This window comes from Dermochelys coriacea, chromosome 1 (assembly GCF_009764565.3).
Source record: "Dermochelys coriacea isolate rDerCor1 chromosome 1, rDerCor1.pri.v4, whole genome shotgun sequence".
NCBI classification, from domain to species: Eukaryota; Metazoa; Chordata; order Testudines; family Dermochelyidae; genus Dermochelys; species Dermochelys coriacea.
This window is the reverse complement of record NC_050068.2, coordinates 217,883,207-217,897,401: the sequence shown is the minus strand read 5'-3', so window position 1 is coordinate 217,897,401 and position 14,195 is coordinate 217,883,207. Positions and strand designations below refer to the sequence as shown.

The following is a 14,195-nucleotide window of genomic DNA, read 5'->3' as shown; positions in this document are numbered from 1 at the left end:
ACCTCCAGATCCTTTTCAGTAGTGCTAGCACCTAGCCAGTTATACCCAATTTTGTAAATGTGAATTTGACTTTTCCTTCCTAAGTGAAGTCCTTGCACCTGTCTTTATTGAATGTCATCTTGCTAATTTCAAATTTGTCTCTCCAATTTGTCAAGACATTTTGGATTCTAATCCTCTTCTCCAAAGTGCTAACTGCCCATTCCAGCTTGATGTCATTCACAAGTTTTATAAGTATACAGGTGCGTCACATCTTATGCACATTTAATATGCGCGAATTCAGCTTTGCGCAGTCGGCAAAAAAAAAAAAAGAGAAAAATAACAATTTAAATACTGTACCTGTAGTGTGGGCAATTCTGCCCGCCATTACACTCAATATAATTTTGACTATACGCGATTTTCGCTTTATGCGCTGACTGCGGAACGTAACCCCAGTGTAAGATGAGACTCGCCTATATTCTTCACTCCATTATCCAAGACATTAATTAACATATTGAAGAGTAGCAGACCCAGGACTGACCTCTGCAAGACATCATTAGAAACGCCTTCCCAGTTTGACAGCAAACCATTGATAATTATTCTTTGAATATGGTTTTGCATCCATCATAGAGTAATTTCATCTAGACCATATTTCCTAGTTTGCTTATGAGAATGTCATGTGGGACTGTGTCAAAAACCTTACTGATATCAAGATATATCATGTTAACAGCTTTCCCCTATCCACTAGGTCAGTAACCCTGCCAAAGAAGGAAATTAGGTTGGTCTTGCTTAATTTGTTCTTCACTAATCCATGTTGGGTATTGCTTATCACTCTATTATCCACTACGTAGTTACACATCCGTTGTTTAATGATTTATTTCAGTATTTTTTCAGGTATCAAAGTTAGGCTGTCTGTAATTCTCTGGATCCTTTGTTCCCATTTCTACAGATAGGTACTATGTTTGCTCTTCTCCAGTCCTCTAGGACCTCACGTGTCCTCTATTCTCAAAGTTAATCACTAAGATTCTGAGATTGCTTCAGTTAGATCCTTAAATACCCTAAATTGAATTTAATCAGATCCTACTAACTTGAATACATCTAACTTATCTAAATATTCTTTAACCTGTTCCTTCTCTATTTAAACCTTTAATAATTTAAACCTTCAAAATAATTTAACCTTTAAAATATCTATCTATGCTACTGAAGGAGGTTCTGAACTCATAGCCAGTTCTCCTGCACTGTTCCCTACTGAACCTCCTGCTGGGACAGGAGCTTTGAGCTCTGAACAGCCAGAGCTGCATAGAGCAACTCTTACTGGAGGTTGCTGGGAGATACTAATGCAGCCGGTGTTCCCGCACTTTTGTGTTCAGAAGTTTCTTTTGGGAGGGGCCAGGCCTGGGATGGCGGGAGTGCACTCAGTCAGAACTCCTGTATTGTTCCCTACAGCACTCTGCTGGGAGACAAGAAGTGTGGAGAAGCTAGGCACTCCCTGTGCATTGTGCCCCAGGCCTATTTCCTAGCATTTCTCCTGCTGAGAGATGCTAGGACTGGAATAGTTTTAAATTACCTGTAGCCAGTGATCCCTCCCTGTTCCTTACACAGCCTTTTGCGGTAGGAGGCTGGGATTGTAGTAGATGTGATCTCTTCATAGCTGACACAACTGTATTATTCTTGATGGCATGCTCTGCTGGAAGATGGTAGGTCTGGAGTAGTCAGGAGCTCCCCATGGAGCTAGCATTCCTTCTACACTTTTTATAGTTTTCAGAGTGGTAGTCGTGTTATTCTGTAACAGCAAAAACAATGAGGAGTCCTTGTGGCACCTTAGAGACTAACAAATTTATTTGGGCATAAGCTTTCATGGGCTAAAATTCACTTCATCAGATGCATGGAGTGAAAAATATAGGAAGCAGTATATATATGAAAAGATGGGAGTTGCCTTACCAAGTGGAGGGTCAGTGCTAATGAGGCCAATTCAATTAAGGCGGAAGTGGCCTATTCTCAACAGTTGATTACTTTTGTAGTGCTAACGAGGCCAATGCAAGGCGGACGTCACTCATTTCTAACAGTTGACAAGAAGGTGTGAGTATCAGCTGAAGGAAAATTACTTTTTGTAGTGACCCATTCAGTCCCAATCTTTATTTAAGCCTAATTTGATGGTGTCCAGTTTGCAAATTAACTCCAGTTCTGCCGTTTCTCATTGGAGTCTGTTTTTGAAGTTTTTTGTTGAAGAATGGCCACTTTTAGGTCTGTTATTGAATGTCCAGGGAGACTGAAGTGCTCTCCTACTGGTTTTTGAATGTTACAATTCTTGATGTCAGATTTGTGTCCATTTATTCTTTTGCATAGAGACTATCCAGTTTGGCCAAAGTACATGGCAGAGGGGCATTGCTGGCACATGATGGTATATATCACATTTTATAGTGCCTCCTCCTCTGAAAGGCTGTAATTTCCAGAGTCAGTGCTTCTTTTCTGGTCCCTAAAGTTTTATGTGACAACGATAAAGCTACTTACTTTCTCTATGCTTCACTTTATCTTCCCGAGCCTCCACGCAGGTCTGTGCTACAGTTTTAATGAAATAGTGCCCATAGCTTACCATGCATACAGTGCCTCCAAATGGGAAAGGCCAAGCTAGGGGTAGCTATGACTTACCTTATTCTCTATGGTGACATTAAAGTTTACTTGTGTTCATTCTCTCTCACATGTTGCTGAAAAGGAACTAGATTTCTTGTGAAACTTTGGTCAATACTGTTGAGCTACCTACCACGTTCAGCTGAACTCTTATCTCTCCTGTCCAGTTGCTGTGCTCTTTCTGGTTTCCATGACCTCATTCCTGCCAAGGGAAGAATGCACCAAAATATAAATAACTTTACCAGTAACAAAAGCTTCCGTGTATTTGTATTGTTTTGCCTTACTTTTTGTTCTTAAGAACACTGTCCTTGGACAAGTTGTACACCGGATACACAAAGGAAAACACCCAGACCCTCAAAACATTCACACAAAGCGGGTGCTACTATAAACGAATAAATAATATTAAAATATAAACATGCCATAGATAGACAAATACAGTCATGCAGACATGCATATATGCACACACACACAGACTCAGACACACACACACACGCCCCCACACAGAGATATCAATACAAATGGACATGCACACAGACAGAAAAACAGACATACACAAATATGTACACACACAAATACAGACATAGAGACACAGGTGCACGCATATATCGATACACACATATAGACATGCATGCACACATACACTGATACAGACATGTAGATATACACACACCCACACACAGAACACAGGAATCTAGATATGCACACACACATAGACCAATACAGGTATATAGATATGTGTGTACACATATACACCAGTACAGACATGTAGACATACACCAATATAGACAAACACACACACGTATTAAGACAAATACAAACATAAAGACATGTGCACACATAAAGACCAGCACAGACATATGACCAGGCTTACAAAGAAATAAACAGAGGCATCTAGACATGTACACACACACATATGCAAATACAGGCTTATAGACGTGAATGTGCATACACACAAATACAGGGATATACAAATGCACATGAATTCACACTTGGATAAATACAGACACACTAATACTTGCATGCTGACATGCATAAAAATGTTGGCATACTGTGGGGCCATGCGAGTACCCATCGAAGTGCCGCTGATTTGAAGGTTTCAGAGTAGCAGCCGTGTTAGTCTGTATTCGCAAAAAGAAAAGGAGTACTTGTGGCACCTTAGAGACTAACAAATTTATTAGAGCATAAGCTTTCGTGAGCTACAGCTCACTTCATCGGATGCATTTGGTGGAAAAAACAGAGGAGAGATTTATATACACACACACAGAGAACATGAAACAATGGGTTTATCATACACACTGTAAGGAGAGTGATCACTTAAGATAAGCCATCACCAGCAGCAGGGGGGGAAAGGAGGAAAACCTTTCATGGTGACAAGCAAGGTAGGCTAATTCCAGTAGTTAACAAGAATATCAGAGGAACAGTGGGGGGTGGGGTGGGAGGGAGAAATACCATGGGGAAATAGTTTTACTTTGTGTAATGACTCATCCATTCCCGTCTCTATTCAAGCCTAAGTTAATTGTATTCAGTTTGCAAATTAATTCCAATTCAGCAGTCTCTCATTGGAGTCTGTTTTTGAAGCTTTTTGGTTGAAGTATAGCCACTCTTAGGTCTGTGATCGAGTGACCAGAGAGATTGAAGTGTTCTCCAACTGGTTTTTGAATGTTATAATTCTTGACGTCTGATTTGTGTCCATTCATTCTTTTACGTAGAGACTGTCCAGTTTGGCCAATGTACATGGCAGAGGGGCATTGCTGGCACATGATGGCATATATCACATTGGTAGATGCGCAGGTGAACGAGCCTCTGATTGTGTGGCTGATGTGATTAGGCCCTATGATGGTATCCCCCTGAATAGATATGTGGACAGAGTTGGCAACGGGCTTTGTTGCAAGGATAGGTTCCTGGGTTAGTGGTTCTGTTGTGTGGTGTGTGGTTGCTGGTGAGTATTTGCTTCAGATTGGGGGGCTGTCTGTAAGCAAGGACTGGTCTGTCTCCCAAGATCTGTGAGAGTGATGGGTCGTCCTTCAGGATAGGTTGTAGATCCTTGATGATGCGTTGGAGAGGTTTTAGTTGGGGGCTGAAGGTGATGGCTAGTGGCGTTCTGTTGTTTTCTTTGTTGGGCCTGTCCTGTAGTAGGTGACTTCTGGGTACTCTTCTGGCTCTGTCAATCTGTTTCTTCACTTCAGCAGGTGGGTATTGTAGTTGTAGGAATGCATGATAGAGATCTTGTAGGTGTTTGTCTCTGTCTGAGGGGTTGGAGCAATTGCGGTTATATCGTAGCGCTTGGCTGTAGACAATGGATCGAGTAGTATGATCTGGATGAAAGCTAGAGGCATGTAGGTAGGAATAGCGGTCAGTAGGTTTCCGATATAGGGTGGTGTTTATGTGACCAAGCTAAAGATAGCTGGGAGTGCTGGTAAGTGTTCCTCTGATATTCTTGTTAACTGCTGGAATTAGCCTACCTTGCTTGTCACCATGAAAGGTTTTCCTCCTTTCCCCCCCCTGCTGCTGGTGATGGCTTATCTTAAGTGATCACTCTCCTTACAGTGTGTATGATAAACCCATTGTTTCATGTTCTCTGTGTGTGTATATATAAATCTCTCCTCTGTTTTTTCCACCAAATGCATCCGATGAAGTGAGCTGTAGCTCATGAAAGCTTATGCTCTAATAAATTTGTTAGTCTCTAATGTGCCACAAGTACTCCTTTTCTTTTTGCTGATTTGAAGGTATACATTGTCCCCAAATGTGAAATAGTTATGGGTGAGGACAAAGTCACAAAGTTCAGCCACCAGATTTGCAGTGACATTATCGGGGATACTGTTCCTGGCGGCTTGTAGTCCATCTTTGTGTGGAATGTTGGTGTAGAGGGCTTCTACATCCATAGTGGCTAGGATGGTGTTTTCAGGAAGATCACCGATGGATTGTAGTTTTCTCAGGAAGTCAGTGGTGTCTCAAAGATAGCTGGGAGTGCTGGTAGCATAGGGCCTGAGGAAGGAGTCTACATAGCCAGACAATCCTGCTGTCAGGGTGGCAATGCCTGAGATGATGGGGTGTCCAGGATTTCCAGGTTTATGGATCTTGGATATCAGATAGAAGACCCCAGGTCGGGGTTCCAGGGGTGTGTCTGTGCGGATTTGTTCAAATCAGCGGCACTGCGATGGGTAGCCGCATGGCCCCACAGTATGCCAACATTTTTATGGCTGACTTAGAACAACGCTTCCTCAGCTCTCGTCTCCTAATGCCCCTACTCTACTTGCGCTACACTGATGACATCTTCATCATCTGGACCCATGGAAAAGAAGCCCTTGAGGAATTCCACCATGATTTCAACAATTTCCATCCCACCATCAACCTCAGCCTGGACCAGTCCACACAAGAGATCCACTTCCTGGACACTACGGTGATAATAAGCAATGGTCACATAAAGACCACCCTATACTGGAATCCTACTGACCGCTATTCCTACCTACATGCCTCCAGCTTTCACCCAGATCATACCACATGATCCATTGTCTACAGCCAAGTTCTACGATACAACCGTATTTGCTCCAAACCCTCAGACAGAGACAAACACCTATAAGATCTCTATCAAGCATTCTTACAACTACAATACCCACCTGCTGAAGTGAAGAAACAGATTGACAGAGCCAGAGAGTACCCAGAAGTCACCTACTACAGGACAGGCCCAACAAAGAAAATAACAGAACGCCACTAGCCATCACCTTCAGCCCCCAACTAAAACCTCTCCAACACATCATCAAGGATCTACAATCTATCCTGAAGGACGACCTGTCACTCTCACAGATCTTGGGAGACAGGCCAGTCCTTGCTTACAAACAGCCCCCCAACCTGAAGCAAATACTCACCAGCAACCACACACCACACAACAGAACCACTAACCCAGGAACCTATCCTTGCAACAAAGCCCGTTGCCAACTCTGTCCACATATCTATTCAGGGGACACCATCATAGGGCCTAATCACATCAGCCACACTATCAGAGGCTCGTTTACCTGCGCATCTACCAATGTGATATATGCCATCATGTGCCAGCAATGCCCTTCTGCCATGTACATTGGTCAAACTGGACAGTCTCTACATAAAGGAATAAATGGACACAAATCAGACGTCAAGAATTATAACATTCAAAAACGAGTCGGAGAACACTTCAATCTCTCTGGTCACTCGATTACAGATCTAAGAGTGGCTATTCTTCAACAAAAATCCTTCAGAAACAGACTCCAGCGAGAGACTGCTGAATTGGAATTAATTTGCAAACTGGATACAATTAACTTAAGCTTGAATAGAGACTGGGAGTGGATGAGTCATTACACAAAGTAAAACTATTTCCTCATGTTATTTCCCCACCCCCCAACGACCCACTGTTCCTCAGACATTCTTGTTAACTGCTGGAAATGGCCAGCCTTGATTATCACTACAAAAAGTTTTCTTCCTCCCCCACTCCCCCCGCTGGTAATAGTTCATCTTAAATGATCACTCTCGTTATAGTATGTATGATAACACCCATTGTTTCATGTTCTCTGTGTATATAAATCTCCCCACTGTATTTTCCGCTGAATGCATCCGATGAAGTAAGCTGTTGCTCACGAAAGCTTATGCTCAAATAGATTTGTTAGTCTCTAAGGTGCCACAAGTACTCCTTTTCATTTTACAAATTAGATAGATAGATAGATAGATTAGATGAAAATCACACCGTCATCTCCATGTGCAAACATAAGTACACATAGCCATATGCACACAGCTACACGAACATAATATGTGCACTCTCATTTGCGAAATGGCACATCCACAGAGCCGTAGGCAGGCATACACACAATTTAATGAGAATGGAGAGGATCTGTGAAGGACAGAGGACCAAAAAGGCAAAGGAACGCAAGAAGAGCCATACCAGGAGAGCTGGATCCATGCCGGGAGGAAGCGGGCGGGGGGGGGGAATGAGAGAGCTAGGTCGAGAGCAAGAGAGATGTACTTCTATGTGCAGAAAAAAAAGCAATATGGATGAGAAGCGAGAGAGAGAAAGTGAACAAACACGGTAAAGTGGGTGCTTCTCTCCATAAAGAAGAGAGGGAGACATGGGAGACAAATTCCTGCAGGGTGGAGGAATTCCTGTTGTCTGAGAGGAAATACTCAGAGGGCTGGGAGGCCACTTCACGTCTCAGAGTAGCAGCCGTGTTAGTCTGTATCCGCAAAAAGAAAAGGAGTACTTGTGGCACCTTAGAGACTAACAAATTTATTTGAGCATAAGCTTTTGTGAGCTACAGCTCACTTGATGCTCTGCACGTACACGCCCTCCTGGCCGGCCCCCCTCGCACTCTCACACTGACACACAGGATTCCAAAGATGGAGACAAAAAATGCTGTGCTTCTAGGGCCCACCCCATCCAAACTGCTCCCTGACACTGAAAAAGGCCGTAAGCCTGCCACAGGCCAATGCCTGGCCAGGGGTGCATGAGGTGATCCCAAATTTTTGTGGTAGTGGCTTCACCTCTTGCATCAGAATATAACAGAACTGAATCTCTGCACCCAATAGTTTGGCACTTATCCCCAGTGCCGACACAGAAGGATGAGGGGACAAGTTGCTGCGCTGCTAGAGAAGCCGTCCCTTTGGGGGAGTTTCCTTCTGTCCCCTCTCGGAAGGGTTGGTGGACCCCACTGCTGATGCCAGAGGCCAGCATTTTGGCAGGAAGATGAGGAGTGCAGCAGGATTAGAGGGGCAGAGCACGGGGGGAGACATTTACCCAAGCTCCCTTTTGTGCCCTCTCTCTCACTGAGTGCCTGACGGTGACACCTCAGGGCTGGGAGGGGATGGAGCTGCAAAAGTGCCAGAGGGGACCTCTAAAAAGGAGACAATATCCTGAGCTCCTTCCTGCCCCATCTCTGGTGGGTGCTGGCACCACGGGCCAATCCTGGTGGGGGGTTGGGTGCTTTGAGGAGCTGTCCTTCGGAGGTGGCATTAACCTGGGGTCCTTTTTCTTCGGTCTGGGGAGTACTTAGTGATGACACTTCATGGTAGCATTGGTGGAGGGGGAGCAGGGGGGCAGGGTGCTGCACAGAGGGCCTCCTTCAGATCACCCCAGTGCTGATTCTTCCTATAATAATACTAGGGGTGTCCCTGGAGCCTTCCGCTGTTGAGGGCCAGGAGCAGGGGAGGTTACTGGAAGGAGTCAGAGGGAGGGCATCACAAACTCTAACGTTTCAAAGTGGCTTAGCTGTTATTAGCCTGCAGTGAGCCAGGACCTCTTGACGGGAAGAGGGGGGCAGCTGAAATCCTGCCATTTCTGGATGTCATCCGCTCATCTGCAGCTAATTTTAGACTTCAGTAGAAAGGGGAGCAGGGCTGGGGGAGGGGGGCAGATGGAGGCTTTTTTTCCCTCCAATTACTTTTGCTGCTATAATCACGTAGGCTTAATGGGACTCCTCCCACTCCTCTGCCCCCTCCTCCCAAAACCCCATCTCCTCTCCTCTCCTCTCCTCTCCTCTCCTCTCCTCTCCATGCAGCTGCTGCAAAAGCCAATGGGATCCAGGCCAAGCAGCTGGGAGTGGAACATGTTAATTAGCGTGACCAGATGTCCCGATTTTATAGGGACAATCCTGGTTTTTAGGTCTTTTTCTTATATAGGCTTCTATTACCACTCCCCCCCCGTCCCAATTTTTCACATTTGCTGTCTGGTCACCCTAATGTCAATAGGCATGTCTGCATAGGCATGCCTGTGTGAATATGTAGGTGTAAGTGTGTCTGAGTGGGTATATGTCTATATATGTGTGAGAGCAATTTCCAGCTGACTTGGCTCGCTTGCCACCATCCTGTGTGTTGCTGGCCCCATGCCCCCTGCACAAACGAGACAGAGCTTCTTTAGTGCCTTTTAAGAGAAAAACACAGGAAACCACAGGCTCATTTATTTTCCTTCCCAAGAATATATTTTTTAGTGAATTTCTGACTAACTTGTAGAGGAGAGAGAAGTCACATATTGCACGTTCCCCAGTGGCACCCTGCCTTGTGCTGGAGTGCTCCACCTTCAGGGCAGTCAGAGGAGAATTCAGTTCTTATGGACTGGACTCCTGGGCCTCTTCTCTGCTCTCCTCCCCACAGCTCCCCTATTGGAACCCCAAACCAACCAGGCGGGATGCCCTGGAATTGGTATCTTTGCGTTGCAGTGACGCCCCAGTCCGGGTCAGAAACCTGGAGAAACAGTCCCATACTAAAAGTTATTCCCTAGCATTGCTCATTCTTTCTGTGGCTCCACGGCTTTTTTAAATGAACATAATTTGCCAGGTTGTTATCATCCAATGTCCAAGGAGAGAAGAAACAACTGATGTGTAAGCATAACCCCACACCACAAACAGCTCTCCCAACGCCCCTCCCTTGTGCCCTGCAGCCCCCCTGCTATTCCAGACATAGATTCCACACACAGCTTTGACAAGGCCCCTCAATCCTTTCCAGCAGTCCCCCTGCTACTCCTATCCTGAGTACTGAATTATGGAGTGCAATCCCTGCCATGATTTACCTATTGCCTACCCCTGTCATAACCTATCACGTTCATCTCTGTGATATCCTCTCATGCCACCTTTTCCACTGCCGAATTCCCCTTCCTCAGATGCATTATCTGCAGCTCTCCCTTTCCATCAGCCCCTCTGTGCAGCTCATATGCCTTTCACAGTCTGACACCAACTGGAATATAGCCTGATCAGCAGACCCGTAACTAGGCATTTTAGAGCCTGGGGCAAGCAAGCATATTTGTGCTGACTACCTTTTTTTTTTCTGTCATTTTTTAGGGTGACCATATTTCCCTAAATTAAAAATGGGACATTGGGTAAGCAGTGATGCCAGGCCGCTTGGGCCAGTCCCACCTGGCGTCACCTCTTGCCCCCTTTTTCCATCCCTGAGGCTTTGTGCCCCGGGGAGACTGCCCTGCTCGCCGCGCCCTGGTTACTGCCCTGGTGATCAACACCTTCAACTCACAGGGGCTTCACTTATTGCTTTAAATTAAAAGAGGGAAAGAAAGAGGCAGGGACAAATAGAAAAGGATATGGAAAGAAGCAGAGAAAGGCTGTAGCAGAAATAGAGCAAAAAGTCCACACTTATACCAGAGAGAGGGGTCCCTCATATAAATAACACTACAGTATTCTCCAGTAATTACACCCAAACATTACAGCATTGCTGCTGGGAGATGGAGTGGTGTGGACCAATCCTGGAGTATGCTGCAGTACTTTTTATAAGTGATAGATAGATTAGATAGATGGATTGCTGGAGGCAAATAAATGGGGAGGGTGGGAGACAGGGAGGGAGAGAGAGGGTTTGAAAAGAGACAACACACAGAAGGAGAGATATCAGCCTGTAACACATGGTTGCTGCTTTCAGTCCTCCCCTTCTCTTTTTGCTACTAGGCCTGGTTGCCCTGACAACATCAATCAGGAAAAATTAGGCTTGTGCCCTAGATGTTGAGAAGGAGACTTTTCCAATTGAGGCAATCAAAGAAGAAGAGGCCTGAAGAGGATAGAGGAAGGACCTCAGATGACCTTCTGGGCAATGTCACATCTCTCTTGTAGCAGGAAGTGGCATTCAGAAAACGGCCAGCATCATCATTCTGAGAACAGTCTCACTTTGATTATGGTTTCCTGGCCAGCCCTGTGCACTGCCTCTGCAGATCTCATGCTTGTTGACATGTTACTGGGTGCTCCCTTTCTTCATCATGCAGCATCAGTGCAGTGGTAATACTCTTTGGGTTTAGGGATCCTGCTGACTCACTTCGTCTGTAAACTGAGGAGCTCTTTCACTCTGCACCATTTTTGCTCTCATTCTTCTTTCACTTCCATCCTCTTTCTCCGCATGTCTTTCTCTCCTCTATTATCATCCTCCACTCCTCTCCACTTCTACCCCCTCCTCCTTTGTTTCTTCTTTTCCTCAGCTGTCTCCTTCTCACTCTCCTATTTTTGTTTTTTCCTTATCTTTCTTTCTTTCTTCCACTTTCTCTGTCCTTCCCTTCCTTTGTTCTTTCTTTCTTTTATCTCTCTGTTATTCTCTCTTCCCTTTCTCTTCCGCTTCTCTGCTCTGTCACTCTCTCTGTCTCTAATCACCATGTTGCCTGGGTACCAGGATCTTTCCCCTCTCCTCATGCTGTGTCTTTCCATTATCCTTCCTCCCCTTTTCCACTCTTTCTGTGTCCTCCCTCAACAATCAAAGCTACTATATTTTGCAGGGAAAGCACAGACCTCTGCGCACACTCTCTTTCTCTCATAATACTCTGTTGTTGACCAGAACAAAATTAAGGCACAAAATCATAGCCTGAGGCAAATATGCCACATAACTGTCTCATTTACCCCTGCCCATCTCACTGAAGAATTTGTTCTTCAGGCAAAACAGAAATGTGAGAAAGGTTTTACTCAAATTCTAGGAAATGAGCTGAAGGAGGAAGAGATTTTCTGAGTAACATGGAGGTGGGGAAGGAGAGAGATTGCAGAGACAGCTTCATCATATGGGGTAGCACCTACTGAATTGGAAATGTGACAATAATGCAGAAATGGATGTATAATATATGCAAGGAGCTTAGATAACAGAGTGATGAGAATAGATTGACAGGTAGATCTATTGCCCACTATGTGTAGTAGTGCGGACATAGAAAAGTGCCTTTAACATTCTTATTCCCTGTATCTATAACCCTAACCCTAACCCTAACGCCATGTGTCTCATAGGCCTAAAAAATTCTTGCCAGTGTAGTGATGTCACTTAGGCTCATACCCAAACTGCAGGTACAAACACATCTGACTTGTGGAGGTATTTGGATCTGGATCATAATTTTGCCCCAACCCTCTAATCAAAATGGTGAGTCTATTTTCCATATGTCTTTGGAAATGTTTGGATTCCCACTTTGTATTTTAGGCTTATGTCTAATTATTATTCCTGTTTGCCCTGCAGAGCCCATTAAAGTATGGGATTTGCAAGCCAGAATGGATTCTGTCTCATGTATCACTGATGGACTTGCCAGCTAAGTTCCTATGGCAGAAATATTTTTACTGGTAGAGCTGGGTTTGAAGCTGCAGATTTTCTATCTAAATCTAGGTTTAGATTGTGAATTTCCCAGCACTTACATGGGGGTGGGTGGGAGGAGGGAGGCAGGATATGGGGGAACATGAGGATATGGAGATCCTGGGATTGTGATCAGCCCAGTATGGAGATAGGGGTTAGCTGTGAAATTTGGAGTTGTGTAGAGCACCTCCAAACTATAGAGTGTTTGGTTGTGGCCCCTCTCTAATTATTCCGAGTGCTCATGGCAAAGGTTTTCAAATCCAAGGTGAGCTTTGTGATGCTGGTGAATTAGGAGAAAAGGATTGAGTCTTGTACAATATATCAGTGTGAGCTGGAAATTGTGTGCGAGGATAAATGTGGAAAAAGAAAAGGAGTACTTGTGGCACCTTAGAGACTAACAAATTCATTTGAGCATAAGCTTTCGTGAGCTATCGGATCCGATGAAGTGATCTGTAGCTCACGAAAGCTTAAGCTCAAATAAATTTGTTAGTCTCTAAGGTGCCACAAGTACTCCTTTTCTTTTTGCGAATACAGACTAACATGGCTGCTACTCTGAAACCTGTCATTATGCAAGGATAAATGTGGAGCCTCCCCCACAGAGAACCACTTTTTTGACTATAACCACTGTGACATTGCACCCCATAAGGCTTTATGGGAATATGCTTATGAATGTATATATGACATAACTGGAATATGTTTTATGCTACATATGCCATGTAACATATCTCTGTAAAGGTTCTGATCTACTGAATATATTCATCCTTTTTGTATGCATGTGTCATTTTTGTACTCAAAGTTCTGAATATTAGCTGTGTACTTACTTGATTTTAAGTAGCCTTAGTAAAGCATTTGGTCAGCTTCTTGAAAAAGGAATGTGCAAATGACGTGCCCATTCAAGAAACACGTAACGAACAATGGATCTTGGAAGACTCCAGTACACATAAGTGTTCCTGGAGACATTCAAGATAGCATGTGGGCAATGGCTGCTGCCTGTAAAAAATGAAAGGCAGCATGGAAGAAACACTTAAGTCAACAAAGAACTTGGAGATGCCAATCCACATCTGAGCTTTCCCAGGAATGTGACCTGGCTGGTAAGGAACTCAGTCATGCATGGACATGTGACTTGCCCATGTGACTCCAAAACTCCATCATGGAGCTGGACTTTGCATAGGAGAGAGGAGGGGGGTCTCCACCCACAAGAGAAAGTCTATTTAAGCCCCTGGGAGAGCCCTCCATTCGGTCTTCAGCTGGGTCAAGAGTTAGCCTCTCCACCTCAAAAGGATACCTGAAAGAAACTGGGACAAAGGACAGTGACTATGGGGGGTGTGAGTGATTGCTGGACCCAGACTAGAAGGAGGATAGTCTGTAAAAGAAGCCTATTGGAACATCTCTGAGGGTGAGGTTTTATCTGTATTCAGCTTCTTACTGTATTAGTCATAGGCTTGCGTGTTTTATTTTATTTTGCTTGGTAATTCACTTTGTTCTGTCTGTTATTACTTGGAACCACTTAAATCCTACTTTTTGTATTTAATAAAATCACTTTTTAT

At 44.4% G+C, this 14,195-nt stretch overlaps 1 long non-coding RNA gene across 1 annotated transcript; it reads right to left on the bottom strand.

Annotated features, from left to right (window-relative positions):
* Window positions 1–3,139, bottom strand: LOC119863097. Its single transcript, XR_005295486.2, has 3 exons — window positions 2,889–3,139; window positions 2,626–2,806; window positions 1–1,759 (listed from the first exon to the last, which is right to left on the bottom strand). It is a non-coding gene; the product is annotated as an uncharacterized LOC119863097 (long non-coding RNA).
* Window positions 3,140–14,195: the final 11,056 nt, after the last annotated feature.